Below are 14,702 nucleotides of genomic sequence, written 5' to 3'. Positions count from 1 at the left end.
GCCATACTAAAGTATGACTTCTTTTGGCCCATTTTGACGCCATACTATACTATGACGTTTTTTGGCACTTTTGGAGGCAATACTAAAGTATGACTTTTTTTGGCCCATTTTGACGCCATACTATACTATGACGTTTTTTATGACTTTTTGAGGCCATACTAAAGTATGACTTTTTTTGGCCCATTTTGACGCCATACTATACTATGATGTTTTTTGGCACTTTTGGAGGCCATACTAAAGTATGACTTTTTTTGGCCCATTTTGACGCCATACTATACTATGACGTTTTTTGGCACTTTTGGAGGCCATACTAAAGTATGACTTTTTTTGGCCCATTTTGACACCATACTATACTATGACGTTTTTTGGCACTTTTGGAGGCCATACTAAAGTATGACTTTTTTTGGCCCATTTTGACGCCATACTATACTATGACGTTTTTTATGACTTTTTGAGGCCATACTAAAGTATGACTTTTTTTGGCCCATTTTGACGCCATACTATACTATGACGTTTTTTATGACTTTTGGAGGTCATACAAAAGTATGACTTTTTTTGGCCCATTTTGACGCCATACTATACAATGATGTTTTTTGGCACTTTTGGAGGCCATACTAAAGTATGACTTTTTTTGGCCCATTTTGACGCCATACTATACTATGAAGTTTTTTGGCACTTTTGGAGGCCATACTAAAGTATGACTTTTTTTGGCCCATTTTGACGCCATACTATACTATGACGTTTTTTGGCACATTTTGAGGTCATAGTAAAGTATAACTTTTTTTGGCCCATTTTGACGCCATACTATACTATGATGTTTTTTATGACCTTTGGAGGCCATACTAAAGTATGACTTTTTTTGGCCCATTTTGACGCCATACTATACTATGACGTTTTTTGGCACTTTTGGAGGCCATACTAAAGTATGACTTTTTTTGGCCCATTTTGACGCCATACTATACTATGACGTTTTTTATGACTTTTGGAGATCACACAAAAGTATGACTTTTTTTGGCCCATTTTGACGCCATACTATACTATGATGTTTTTTATGACTTTTTGAGGCCATACTAAAGTATGACTTTTTTTGGCCCATTTTGACGCCATACTATACTATGATGTATTTTGGCACTTTTGGAGGCCATACTAAAGTATGACTTTTTTTGGCCCATTTTGACGCCATACTATACTATGACGTTTTTTGGCACTTTTGGAGGCCATACTAAAATATGACTTTTTTTGGCCCATTTTGACGCCATACTATACTATGACGTTTTTTGGCACTTTTGGAGGCCATACTAAAGTATGACTTTGTTTGGCCCATTTTGACGCCATACTATACTATGACGTTTTTTGGCACTTTTGGAGGCCATACTAAAGTATGACTTTTTTTGGCCTATTTTGACGCCATACTATACTATGACGTTTTTTGGCACTTTTGGAGGCCATACTAAAGTATGACTTTTTTTGGCCCATTTTGACGCCATACTATACTATGATGTTTTTTGGCACTTTTGGAGGCCATACTAAAGTATGACTTTTTTTGGCCCATTTTGACGCCATACTATACTATGACGTTTTTTGGCACTTTTGGAGGCCATACTAAAGTATGACTTTTTTTGGCCCATTTTGACGCCATACTATACTATGACGTTTTTTGGCACTTTTGGAGGCCATACTAAAGTATGACTTTTTTTGGCCCATTTTGACGCCATACTATACTATGACGTTTTTTATGACTTTTGGAGGTCATACTAAAGTATGACTTTTTTTGGCCCATTTTGACGCCATACTATACTATGACGTTTTTTGGCACTTTTGGAGGCCATACTAAAGTTTGACTTTTTTTGGCCCATTTTGACGCCATACTATACTATGACGTTTTTTGGCACTTTTGGAGGCCATACTAAAATATGACTTTTTTTGGCCCATTTTGACGCCATACTATACTATGACGTTTTTTGGCACTTTTGGAGGCCATACTAAAGTATGACTTTTTTTGGCCCATTTTGACGCCATACTATACTATGATGTTTTTTGGCACTTTTGGAGGCCATACTAAAGTATGACTTTTTTTGGCCCATTTTGACGCCATACTATACTATGATGTTTTTTGGCACTTTTGGAAGCCATACTAAAATATGACTTTGTTTGGCCCATTTTGACGCCATACTATACTATGATGTTTTTTGGCACTTTTGGAGGCCATACTAAAGTATGACTTTTTTTGGCCCATTTTGACGCCATACTATACTATGACGTTTTTTATGACTTTTTGAGGTCATACTAAAGTATGACCTTTTTTGGCCCATTTTGACGCCATACTATACTATGATGTTTTTTGGCACTTTTGGAGGCCATACTAAAGTATGACTTTTTTTGGCCCATTTTGACGCCATACTATACTATGATGTTTTTTATGACTTTTGGAGGCCATACTAAAGTATGACTTTTTTTGGCCCAATTTGACGCCATACTATAGTATGACGTTTTTTGGCACTTTTGGAGGCCATACTAAAGTATGACTTTTTTTGGCCCATTTTGACGCCATACTATACTATGACGTTTTTTGGCACTTTTGGAGGCCATACTAAAGTATGACTTTTTTTGGCCCATTTTGACGCCATACTATACTATGACGTTTTTTATGACTTTTGGAGGTCATACTAAAGTATGACTTTTTTTGGCCCATTTTGACGCCATACTATACTATGACGTTTTTTGGCACTTTTGGAGGCCATACTAAAGTTTGACTTTTTTTGGCCCATTTTGACGCCATACTATACTATGACGTTTTTTGGCACTTTTGGAGGCCATACTAAAATATGACTTTTTTTGGCCCATTTTGACGCCATACTATACTATGACGTTTTTTGGCACTTTTGGAGGCCATACTAAAGTATGACTTTTTTTGGCCCATTTTGACGCCATACTATACTATGATGTTTTTTGGCACTTTTGGAGGCCATACTAAAGTATGACTTTTTTTGGCCCATTTTGACGCCATACTATACTATGATGTTTTTTGGCACTTTTGGAGGCCATACTAAAATATGACTTTGTTTGGCCCATTTTGACGCCATACTATACTATGATGTTTTTTATGACTTTTTGAGGTCATACTAAAGTATGACTTTTTTTGGCCCATTTTGACGCCATACTATACTATGACGTATTTTGGCACTTTTGGAGGCCATACTAAAGTATGACTTTTTTTGGCCCATTTTGACGCCATACTATACAATGATGTTTTTTGGCACTTTTGGAGGCCATACTAAAGTATGACTTTTTTTGGCCCATTTTGACGCCATACTATACTATGAGGTTTTTTGGCACTTTTGGAGGCCATACTAAAGTATGACTTTTTTTGGCCCATTTTGACGCCATACTATACTATGACGTTTTTTGGCACATTTTGAGGTCATAGTAAAGTATAACTTTTTTTGGCCCATTTTGACGCCATACTATACTATGATGTTTTTTATGACCTTTGGAGGCCATACTAAAGTATGACTTTTTTTGGCCCATTTTGACGCCATACTATACTATGACGTTTTTTATGACTTTTGGAGGTCATACTAAAGTATGACTTTTTTTGGCCCATTTTGACGCCATACTATACTATGACGTTTTTTTGGCACTTTTGGAGGCCATACTAAAGTTTGACTTTTTTTGGCCCATTTTGACGCCATACTATACTATGACGTTTTTTGGCACTTTTGGAGGCCATACTAAAATATGACTTTTTTTGGCCCATTTTGACGCCATACTATACTATGACGTTTTTTGGCACTTTTGGAGGCCATACTAAAATATGACTTTTTTTGGCCCATTTTGACGCCATACTATACTATGATGTTTTTTGGCACTTTTGGAGGCCATACTAAAGTATGACTTTTTTTGGCCCATTTTGACGCCATACTATACTATGATGTTTTTTGGCACTTTTGGAGGCCATACTAAAATATGACTTTGTTTGGCCCATTTTGACGCCATACTATACTATGATGTTTTTTATGACTTTTTGAGGTCATACTAAAGTATGACTTTTTTTGGCCCATTTTGACGCCATACTATACTATGACGTATTTTGGCACTTTTGGAGGCCATACTAAAGTATGACTTTTTTTGGCCCATTTTGACGCCATACTATACTATGATGTTTTTTATGACTTTTGGAGGCCATACTAAAGTATGACTTTTTTTGGCCCATTTTGACGCCATACTATACTATGACGTTTTTTATGACTTTTGGAGGCCATACTAAAGTATGACTTTTTTTGGCCCATTTTGACGCCATACTATACTATGATGTTTTTTGGCACTTTTGGAGGCCATACTAAAGTATGACTTTTTTTGGCCCATTTTGACGCCATACTATACTATGATGTTTTTTATGACTTTTGGAGGCCATACTGAAGTATGACTTTTTTTGGCCCATTTTGACGCCATATTATAGTATGACGTTTTTTGGCACTTTTGGAGGCCATACTAAAGTATGACTTTTTTTGGCCCATTTTGACGCCATACTATACTATGACGTTTTTTGGCACTTTTGGAGGCCATACTAAAGTATGACTTTTTTTGGCCCATTTTGACGCCATACTATACTATGATGTTTTTTGGCACTTTTGGAGGCCATACTAAAATATGACTTTTTTTGGCCCATTTTGACGCCATACTATACTATGACGTTTTTTGGCACTTTTGGAGGCCATACTAAAGTATGACTTTTTTTGGCCCATTTTGACGCCATACTATACTATGATGTTTTTTGGCACTTTTGGAGGCCATACTAAAGTATGACTTTTTTTGGCCCATTTTGACGCCATACTATACTATGATGTTTTTTGGCACTTTTGGAGGCCATACTAAAATATGACTTTGTTTGGCCCATTTTGACGCCATACTATACTATGATGTTTTTTATGACTTTTTGAGGTCATACTAAAGTATGACTTTTTTTGGCCCATTTTGACGCCATACTATACTATGACGTATTTTGGCACTTTTGGAGGCCATACTAAAGTATGACTTTTTTTGGCCCATTTTGACGCCATACTATACTATGATGTTTTTTATGACTTTTGGAGGCCATACTAAAGTATGACTTTTTTTGGCCCATTTTGACGCCATACTATACTATGACGTTTTTTATGACTTTTGGAGGCCATACTAAAGTATGACTTTTTTTGGCCCATTTTGACGCCATACTATACTATGATGTTTTTTGGCACTTTTGGAGGCCATACTAAAGTATGACTTTTTTTGGCCCATTTTGACGCCATACTATACTATGATGTTTTTTATGACTTTTGGAGGCCATACTGAAGTATGACTTTTTTTGGCCCATTTTGACGCCATACTATAGTATGACGTTTTTTGGCACTTTTGGAGGCCATACTAAAGTATGACTTTTTTTGGCCCATTTTGACGCCATACTATACTATGACGTTTTTTGGCACTTTTGGAGGCCATACTAAAGTATGACTTTTTTTGGCCCATTTTGACGCCATACTATACTATGACGTTTTTTATGACTTTTGGAGGTCATACTAAAGTATGACTTTTTTTGGCCCATTTTGACGCCATACTATACTATGACGTTTTTTGGCACATTTTGAGGTCATACTAAAGTATGACTTTTTTTGGCCCATTTTGACGCCATACTATACTATGACGTTTTTTGGCACTTTTGGAGGCCATACTAAAGTATGACTTTTTTTGGCCCATTTTGACGCCATACTATACTATGACGTTTTTTGGCACATTTTGAGGTCATAGTAAAGTATAACTTTTTTTGGCCCATTTTGACCCCATACTATACTATGATGTTTTTTATGACCTTTGGAGGCCATACTAAAGTATGACTTTTTTTGGCCCATTTTGACGCCATACTATACTATGACGTTTTTTTGGCAATTTTGGAGGCCATACTAAAGTATGACTTTTTTTGGCCCATTTTGACGCCATACTATACTATGACGTTTTTTATGACTTTTGGAGATCACACAAAAGTATGACTTTTTTTGGCCCATTTTGACGCCATACTATACTATGATGTTTTTTATGACTTTTTGAGGCCATACTAAAGTATGACTTTTTTTGGCCCATTTTGACGCCATACTATACTAAGATGTATTTTGGCACTTTTGGAGGCCATACTAAAGTATGACCTTTTTTGGCCCATTTTGACGCCATACTATACTATGACGTTTTTTGGCACTTTTGGAGGCCATACTAAAGTTTGACTTTTTTTGGCACTGTTGGAGGCCATACTAAAGTTTGACTTTTTTTGGCCCATTTTGACGCCATACTATACTATGACGTTTTTTGGCACTTTTGGAGGCCAGACTAAAGTATGACTTTTTTTGGCCCATTTTGACGCCATACTATACTATGACGTTTTTTGGCACTTTTGGAGGCCATACTAAAGTATGACTTTTTTTGGCCCATTTTGACGCCATAGTATACTATGACGTTTTTTATGACTTTTTGAAGCCAAACTAAAGTATGACTTTTTTTGGCCCATTTTGAGGCCATACTATACTATGACGTTTTTTGGCACTTTTGGAGGCCATACTAAAGTATGACTTTTTTTGGCCCATTTTGACGCCATACTATACTATGATGTATTTTGGCACTTTTGGAGGCCATACTAAAGTATGACTTTTTTTGGCCCATTTTGACGCCATACTATACTATGACGTTTTTTGGCACTTTTGGAGGCCATACTAAAGTATGACTTTTTTTGGCCCATTTTGACGCCATACTATACTATGACGTTTTTTATGACTTTTTGAAGCCATACTAAAGTGTGACTTTTTTTGGCCCATTTTGACGCCATACTATACTATGACGTTTTTTGGCACTTTTGGAGGCCATACTAAAATATGACTTTGTTTGGCCCATTTTGACGCCATACTATACTATGATGTTTTTTATGACTTTTTGAGGTCATACTAAAGTATGACTTTTTTTGGCCCATTTTGACGCCATACTATACTATGACGTATTTTGGCACTTTTGGAGGCCATACTAAAGTATGACTTTTTTTGGCCCATTTTGACGCCATACTATACTATGATGTTTTTTATGACTTTTGGAGGCCATACTAAAGTATGACTTTTTTTGGCCCATTTTGACGCCATACTATACTATGACGTTTTTTATGACTTTTTGAAGCCAAACTAAAGTATGACTTTTTTTGGCCCATTTTGAGGCCATACTATACTATGACGTTTTTTGGCACTTTTGGAGGCCATACTAAAGTATGACTTTTTTTGGCCCATTTTGACGCCATACTATACTATGATGTTTTTTGGCACTTTTGGAGGCCATACTAAAGTATGACTTTTTTTGGCCCATTTTGACGCCATACTATACTATGACGTTTTTTGGCACTTTTGGAGGCCATACTAAAGTATGACTTTTTTTGGCCCATTTTGACGCCATACTATACTATGACGTTTTTTGGCACTTTTGGAGGCCATACTAAAGTATGACTTTTTTTGGCCCATTTTGACGCCATACTATACTATGATGTTTTTTGGCACTTTTGGAGGCCAGACTAAAGTATGACTTTTTTTGGCCCATTTTGACGCCATACTATACTATGACGTTTTTTATGACTTTTTGAAGCCATACTAAAGTGTGACTTTTTTTGGCCCATTTTGACGCCATACTATACTATGACGTTTTTTGGCAATTTTGGAGGCCATACTAAAGTATGACTTTTTTTGGCCCATTTTGACGCCATACTATACTATGACATTTTTTATGACTTTTGGAGATCACACAAAAGTATGACTTTTTTTGGCCCATTTTGACGCCATACTATACTATGATGTTTTTTATGACTTTTTGAGGCCATACTAAAGTATGACTTTTTTTGGCCCATTTTGACGCCATACTATACTATGACGTTTTTTGGCACGTTTGGAGGCCATTCTAAAGTATGACTTTTTTTGGCCCATTTTGACGCCATACTATACTATGACGTTTTTTGCCACTTTTGGAGGCCATACTAAAGTATGACTTTTTTTGGCCCATTTTGACGCCATACTATACTATGGCGTTTTTTATGACTTTTGGAGGTCATACTAAAGTATGACTTTTTTTGCCCCATTTTGACGCCATACTATACTATGATGTTTTTTGGCACTTTTGGAGGCCATACTAAAGTTTGACTTTTTTTGGCCCATTTTGACGCCATACTATACTATGAGGTTTTTTGGCACTTTTGGAGGCCATACTAAAATATGACTTTTTTTGGCCCATTTTGACGCCATACTATACTATGACGTTTTTTGGCACTTTTGGAGGCCATACTAAAGTATGACTTTTTTTGGCCCATTTTGACGCCATACTATACTATGATGTTTTTTGGCACTTTTGGAGGCCATACTAAAGTATGACTTTTTTTGGCCCATTTTGACGCCATACTATACTATGACGTTTTTTATGACTTTTTAAAGCCATACTAAAGTATGACTTTTTTTGGCCCATTTTGACGCCATACTATACTATGACATTTTTTGGCACTTTTTGAGACCATACTAAAGTATGACTTTTTTTGGCCCATTTTGACGCCATACTATACTATGATGTATTTTGGCACTTTTGGAGGCCATACTAAAGTATGACTTTTTTTGGCCCATTTTGACGCCATACTATACTATGACGTTTTTTATGATTTTTAAAGCCATACTAAAGTATGACTTTTTTTGGCCCATTTTGACGCCATACTATACTATGACGTTTTTTGGCACTTTTGGAGGCCATACTAAAGTATGACGTTTTTTGGCCCATTTTGACGCCATACTATACTATGACGTTTTTTATGACTTTTGGAGGTCATACTAAAGTATGACTTTTTTTGGCCCATTTTGACGCCATACTATACTATGATGTTTTTTGGCACTTTTGGAGGCCATACTAAAGTTTGACTTTTTTTGGCCCATTTTGACGCCATACTAAAGTATGACTTTTTTTGGCCCATTTTGACGCCATACTATACTATGACATTTTTTATGACTTTTGGAGGCCATACTAAAGTATGACTTTTTTTGGCCCATTTTGACGCCATACTATACTATGACGTTTTTTGGCACTTTTGGAGGCCATACTAAAATATTACTTTTTTTGGCCCATTTTGACGCCATACTATACTATGACGTTTTTTATGACTTTTGGAGGCCATACTAAAGTATGACTTTTTTTGGCCCATTTTGATGCCATACTATACTATGACGTTTTTTGGCACTTTTGGAGGCCAGACTAAAGTATGACTTTTTTTGGCCCATTTTGACGCCATACTATACTGTGACGTTTTTTATGACTTTTTGAAGCCATACTAAAGTGTGACTTTTTTTGGCCCATTTTGACGCCATACTATACTATGATGTTTTTTGGCACTTTTGGAGGCCATACTAAAGTTTGACTTTTTTTGGCCCATTTTGACGCCATACTATACTATGACGTTTTTTGGCACTTTTGGAGGCCATACTAAAGTATGACTTTTTTTGGCCCATTTTGACGCCATACTATACTATGATGTTTTTTGGCACTTTTGGAGGCCATACTAAAGTATGACTTTTTTTGGCCCATTTTGACGCCATACTATACTATGACGTTTTTTATGACTTTTGGAGGTCATACTAAAGTATGACTTTTTTTGGCCCATTTTGACGCCATACTATACTATGACGTTTTTTGGCACTTTTGGAGGCCATACTAAAGTTTGACTTTTTTTGGCCCATTTTGACGCCATACTATACTATGACGTTTTTTGGCACTTTTGGAGGTCATACTAAAATATGACTTTTTTTGGCCCAATTTGACGCCATACTATACTATGACGTTTTTTGGCACTTTTGGAGGCCATACTAAAGTATGACTTTTTTTGGCCCATTTTGACGCCATACTATACTATGACGTTTTTTGGCACTTTTGGAGGCCATACTAAAGTATGACTTTTTTTGGCCCATTTTGATGCCATACTATACTATGACGTTTTTTGGCACTTTTGGAGGCCATACTAAAGTATGACTTTTTTTGGCCCATTTTGACGCCATACTATAGTATGACGTTTTTTGGCACTTTTGGAGGCCATACTAAAGTATGACTTTTTTTGGCCCATTTTGACGCCATACTATACTATGACGTTTTTTGGCACTTTTGGAGGCCATACTAAAGTATGACGTTTTTTGGCCCATTTTGACGCCATACTATACTATGACGTTTTTTATGACTTTTGGAGGTCATACTAAAGTATGACTTTTTTTGGCCCATTTTGACGCCATACTATACTATGATGTTTTTTGGCACTTTTGGAGGCCATACTAAAGTTTGACTTTTTTTGGCCCATTTTGACGCCATACTAAAGTATGACTTTTTTTGGCCCATTTTGACGCCATACTATACTATGACATTTTTTATGACTTTTGGAGGCCATACTAAAGTATGACTTTTTTTGGCCCATTTTGACGCCATACTATACTATGACGTTTTTTGGCACTTTTGGAGGCCATACTAAAATATTACTTTTTTTGGCCCATTTTGACGCCATACTATACTATGACGTTTTTTATGACTTTTGGAGGCCATACTAAAGTATGACTTTTTTTGGCCCATTTTGATGCCATACTATACTATGACGTTTTTTGGCACTTTTGGAGGCCAGACTAAAGTATGACTTTTTTTGGCCCATTTTGACGCCATACTATACTATGACGTTTTTTATGACTTTTGGAGGTCATACTAAAGTATGACTTTTTTTGGCCCATTTTGACGCCATACTATACTATGATGTTTTTTGGCACTTTTGGAGGCCATACTAAAGTTTGACTTTTTTTGGCCCATTTTGACGCCATACTAAAGTATGACTTTTTTTGGCCCATTTTGACGCCATACTATACTATGACATTTTTTATGACTTTTGGAGGCCATACTAAAGTATGACTTTTTTTGGCCCATTTTGACGCCATACTATACTATGACGTTTTTTGGCACTTTTGGAGGCCATACTAAAGTATGACTTTTTTTGGCCCATTTTGATGCCATACTATACTATGACGTTTTTTGGCACTTTTGGAGGCCATACTAAAGTTTGACTTTTTTTGGCCCATTTTGACGCCATACTATACTATGACGTTTTTTGGCACTTTTGGAGGCCATACTAAAATATGACTTTTTTTGGCCCATTTTGACGCCATACTATACTATGACGTTTTTTATGACTTTTTGAAGCCATACTAAAGTGTGACTTTTTTTGGCCCATTTTGACGCCATACTATACTATGACGTTTTTTATGACTTTTTGAGGCCATACTAAAGTATGATTTTTTTTGGCCCATTTTGACGCCATACTATACTATGATGTTTTTTATGACTTTTGGAGGCCATACTAAAGTATGACTTTTTTTGGCACTTTTGGAGGCAATACTAAAGTATGACTTTTTTTGGCCCATTTTGACGCCATACTATACTATGACGTTTTTTGGCACTTTTGGTGGCCATACTAAAGTATGACTTTTTTTGGCCCATTTTGACGCCATACTATACTATGATGTTTTTTATGACTTTTGGAGACCATACTAAAGTATGACTTTTTTTGGCCCATTTTGACGCCATACTATACTGTGATGTTTTTTGGCACTTTTGGAGGCCATACTAAAGTTTGACTTTTTTTGGCCCATTTTGACGCCATACTATACTATGACGTTTTTTGGCACTTTTGGAGGCCATACTAAAATATGACTTTTTTTGGCCCATTTTGACGCCATACTATACTATGACGTTTTTTGGCACTTTTGGAGGCCATACTAAAGTATGACTTTTTTTGGCCCATTTTGACGCCATACTATACTATGACGTTTTTTGGCACTTTTGGAGGCCATACTAAAGTATGACTTTTTTTGGCCCATTTTGACGCCATACTATACTATGACGTTTTTTATGACTTTTGGAGATCACACAAAAGTATGACTTTTTTTGGCCCATTTTGACGCCATACTATACTATGATGTTTTTTATGACTTTTTGAGGCCATACTAAAGTATGACTTTTTTTGGCCCATTTTGACGCCATACTATACTATGATGTATTTTGGCACTTTTGGAGGCCATACTAAAGTATGACTTTTTTTGGCCCATTTTGACGCCATACTATACTATGATGTTTTTTGGCACTTTTGGAGGCCATACTAAAGTTTGACTTTTTTTGGCACTGTTGGAGGCCATACTAAAGTTTGACTTTTTTTGGCCCATTTTGACGCCATACTATACTATGACGTTTTTTGGCACTTTTGGAGGCCAGACTAAAGTATGACTTTTTTTGGCCCATTTTGACGCCATACTATACTATAACGTTTTTTATGACTTTTTGAAGCCATACTAAAGTGTGACTTTTTTTGGCCCATTTTGACGCCATACTATACTATGACGTTTTTTGGCAATTTTGGAGGCCATACTAAAGTATGACTTTTTTTGGCCCATTTTGACGCCATACTATACTATGACGTTTTTTATGACTTTTGGAGATCACACAAAAGTATGACTTTTTTTGGCCCATTTTGACGCCATACTATACTATGACGTTTTTTGGCACTTTTGGAGGCCATACTAAAGTATGACTTTTTTTGGCCCATTTTGACGCCATACTATACTATGACGTTTTTTATGACTTTTTGAAGCCAAACTAAAGTATGACTTTTTTTGGCCCATTTTGAGGCCATACTATACTATGACGTTTTTTGGCACTTTTGGAGGCCATTCTAAAGTATGACTTTTTTTGGCCCATTTTGACGCCATACTATACTATGACGTTTTTTGCCACTTTTGGAGGCCATACTAAAGTATGACTTTTTTTGGCCCATTTTGACGCCATACTATACTATGACGTTTTTTATGACTTTTGGAGGTCATACTAAAGTATGACTTTTTTTGCCCCATTTTGACGCCATACTATACTATGATGTTTTTTGGCACTTTTGGAGGCCATACTAAAGTTTGACTTTTTTTGGCCCATTTTGACGCCATACTATACTATGATGTTTTTTGGCACTTTTGGAGGCCATACTAAAGTATGACTTTTTTTGGCCCATTTTGACGCCATACTATACTATGACGTTTTTTGGCCCATTTTGATGCCATACTATAATACTATGTTTTTTATGACTTTTTGAGGCCATACTAAAGTATGACTTTTTTTGGCCCATTTTGACGCCATACTAAAGTATGACGTTTTTTGGCACTTTTGGAGGCCATACTAAAGTATGACTTTTTTTGGCCCATTTTGACGCCATACTATACTATGACGTTTTTTATGACTTTTTGAGGCCACACTAAAGTATGACTTTTTTTGGCCCATTTTGACGCCATACTATACTATGATGTTTTTTGGCACTTTTGGAGGCCATACTAAAGTATGACTTTTTTTGGCCCATTTTGACGCCATACTATACTATGACGTTTTTTATGACTTTTGGAGATCACACAAAAGTATGACTTTTTTTGGCCCATTTTGACGCCATACTATACTATGATGTTTTTTATGACTTTTTGAGGCCATACTAAAGTATGACTTTTTTTGGCCCATTTTGACGCCATACTATACTATGATGTTTTTTGGCACTTTTGGAGGCCATACTAAAGTATGACTTTTTTTGGCCCATTTTGACGCCATACTATACTATGACGTTTTTTGGCACTTTTGGAGGCCATACTAAAGTTTGACTTTTTTTGGCCCATTTTGACGCCATACTATACTATGAGGTTTTTTGGCACTGTTGGAGGCCATACTAAAGTTTGACTTTTTTTGGCCCATTTTGACGCCATACTATACTATGACGTTTTTTGGCACTTTTGGAGGCCAGACTAAAGTATGACTTTTTTTGGCCCATTTTGACGCCATACTATACTATGACGTTTTTTGGCAATTTTGGAGGCCATACTAAAGTATGACTTTTTTTGGCCCATTTTGACGCCATACTATACTATGACGTTTTTTATGACTTTTGGAGATCACACAAAAGTATGACTTTTTTTGGCCCATTTTGACGCCATACTATACTATGACGTTTTTTATGACTTTTGGAGGCCATACTAAAGTATGACTTTTTTTGGCCCATTTTGACGCCATACTATACTATGACGTTTTTTATGGCTTTTTGAAGCCAAACTAAAGTATGACTTTTTTTGGCCCATTTTGACGCCATACTATACTATGACGTTTTTTATGACTTTTGGAGGCCATACTAAAGTATGACTTTTTTTGGCCCATTTTGACGCCATACTATAGTATGACGTTTTTTGGCACTTTTGGAGGCCATACTAAAGTATGACTTTTTTTGGCCCATTTTGACGCCATACTATACTATGATGTTTTTTGGCACTTTTGGAGGCCATACTAAAGTTTGACTTTTTTTGGCCCATTTTGACGCCATACTATACTATGAGGTTTTTTGGCACTTTTGGAGGCCATACTAAAATATGACTTTTTTTGGCCCATTTTGACGCCATACTATATTATGACGTTTTTTGGCACTTTTGGAGGCCATACTAAAGTATGACTTTTTTTGGCCCATTTTGACGCCATACTATACTATGAGGTTTTTTGGCACTTTTGGAGGCCATACTAAAATATGACTTTTTTTGGCCCATTTTGACGCCATACTATATTATGACGTTTTTTGGCACTTT

Source organism: Toxotes jaculatrix, chromosome 11 (assembly GCF_017976425.1).
Source record: "Toxotes jaculatrix isolate fToxJac2 chromosome 11, fToxJac2.pri, whole genome shotgun sequence".
Classification (NCBI taxonomy): Eukaryota; Metazoa; Chordata; class Actinopteri; family Toxotidae; genus Toxotes; species Toxotes jaculatrix.
The sequence above is the reverse complement of the archived record's forward strand: the minus strand, read 5'-3'. Positions refer to the sequence as shown.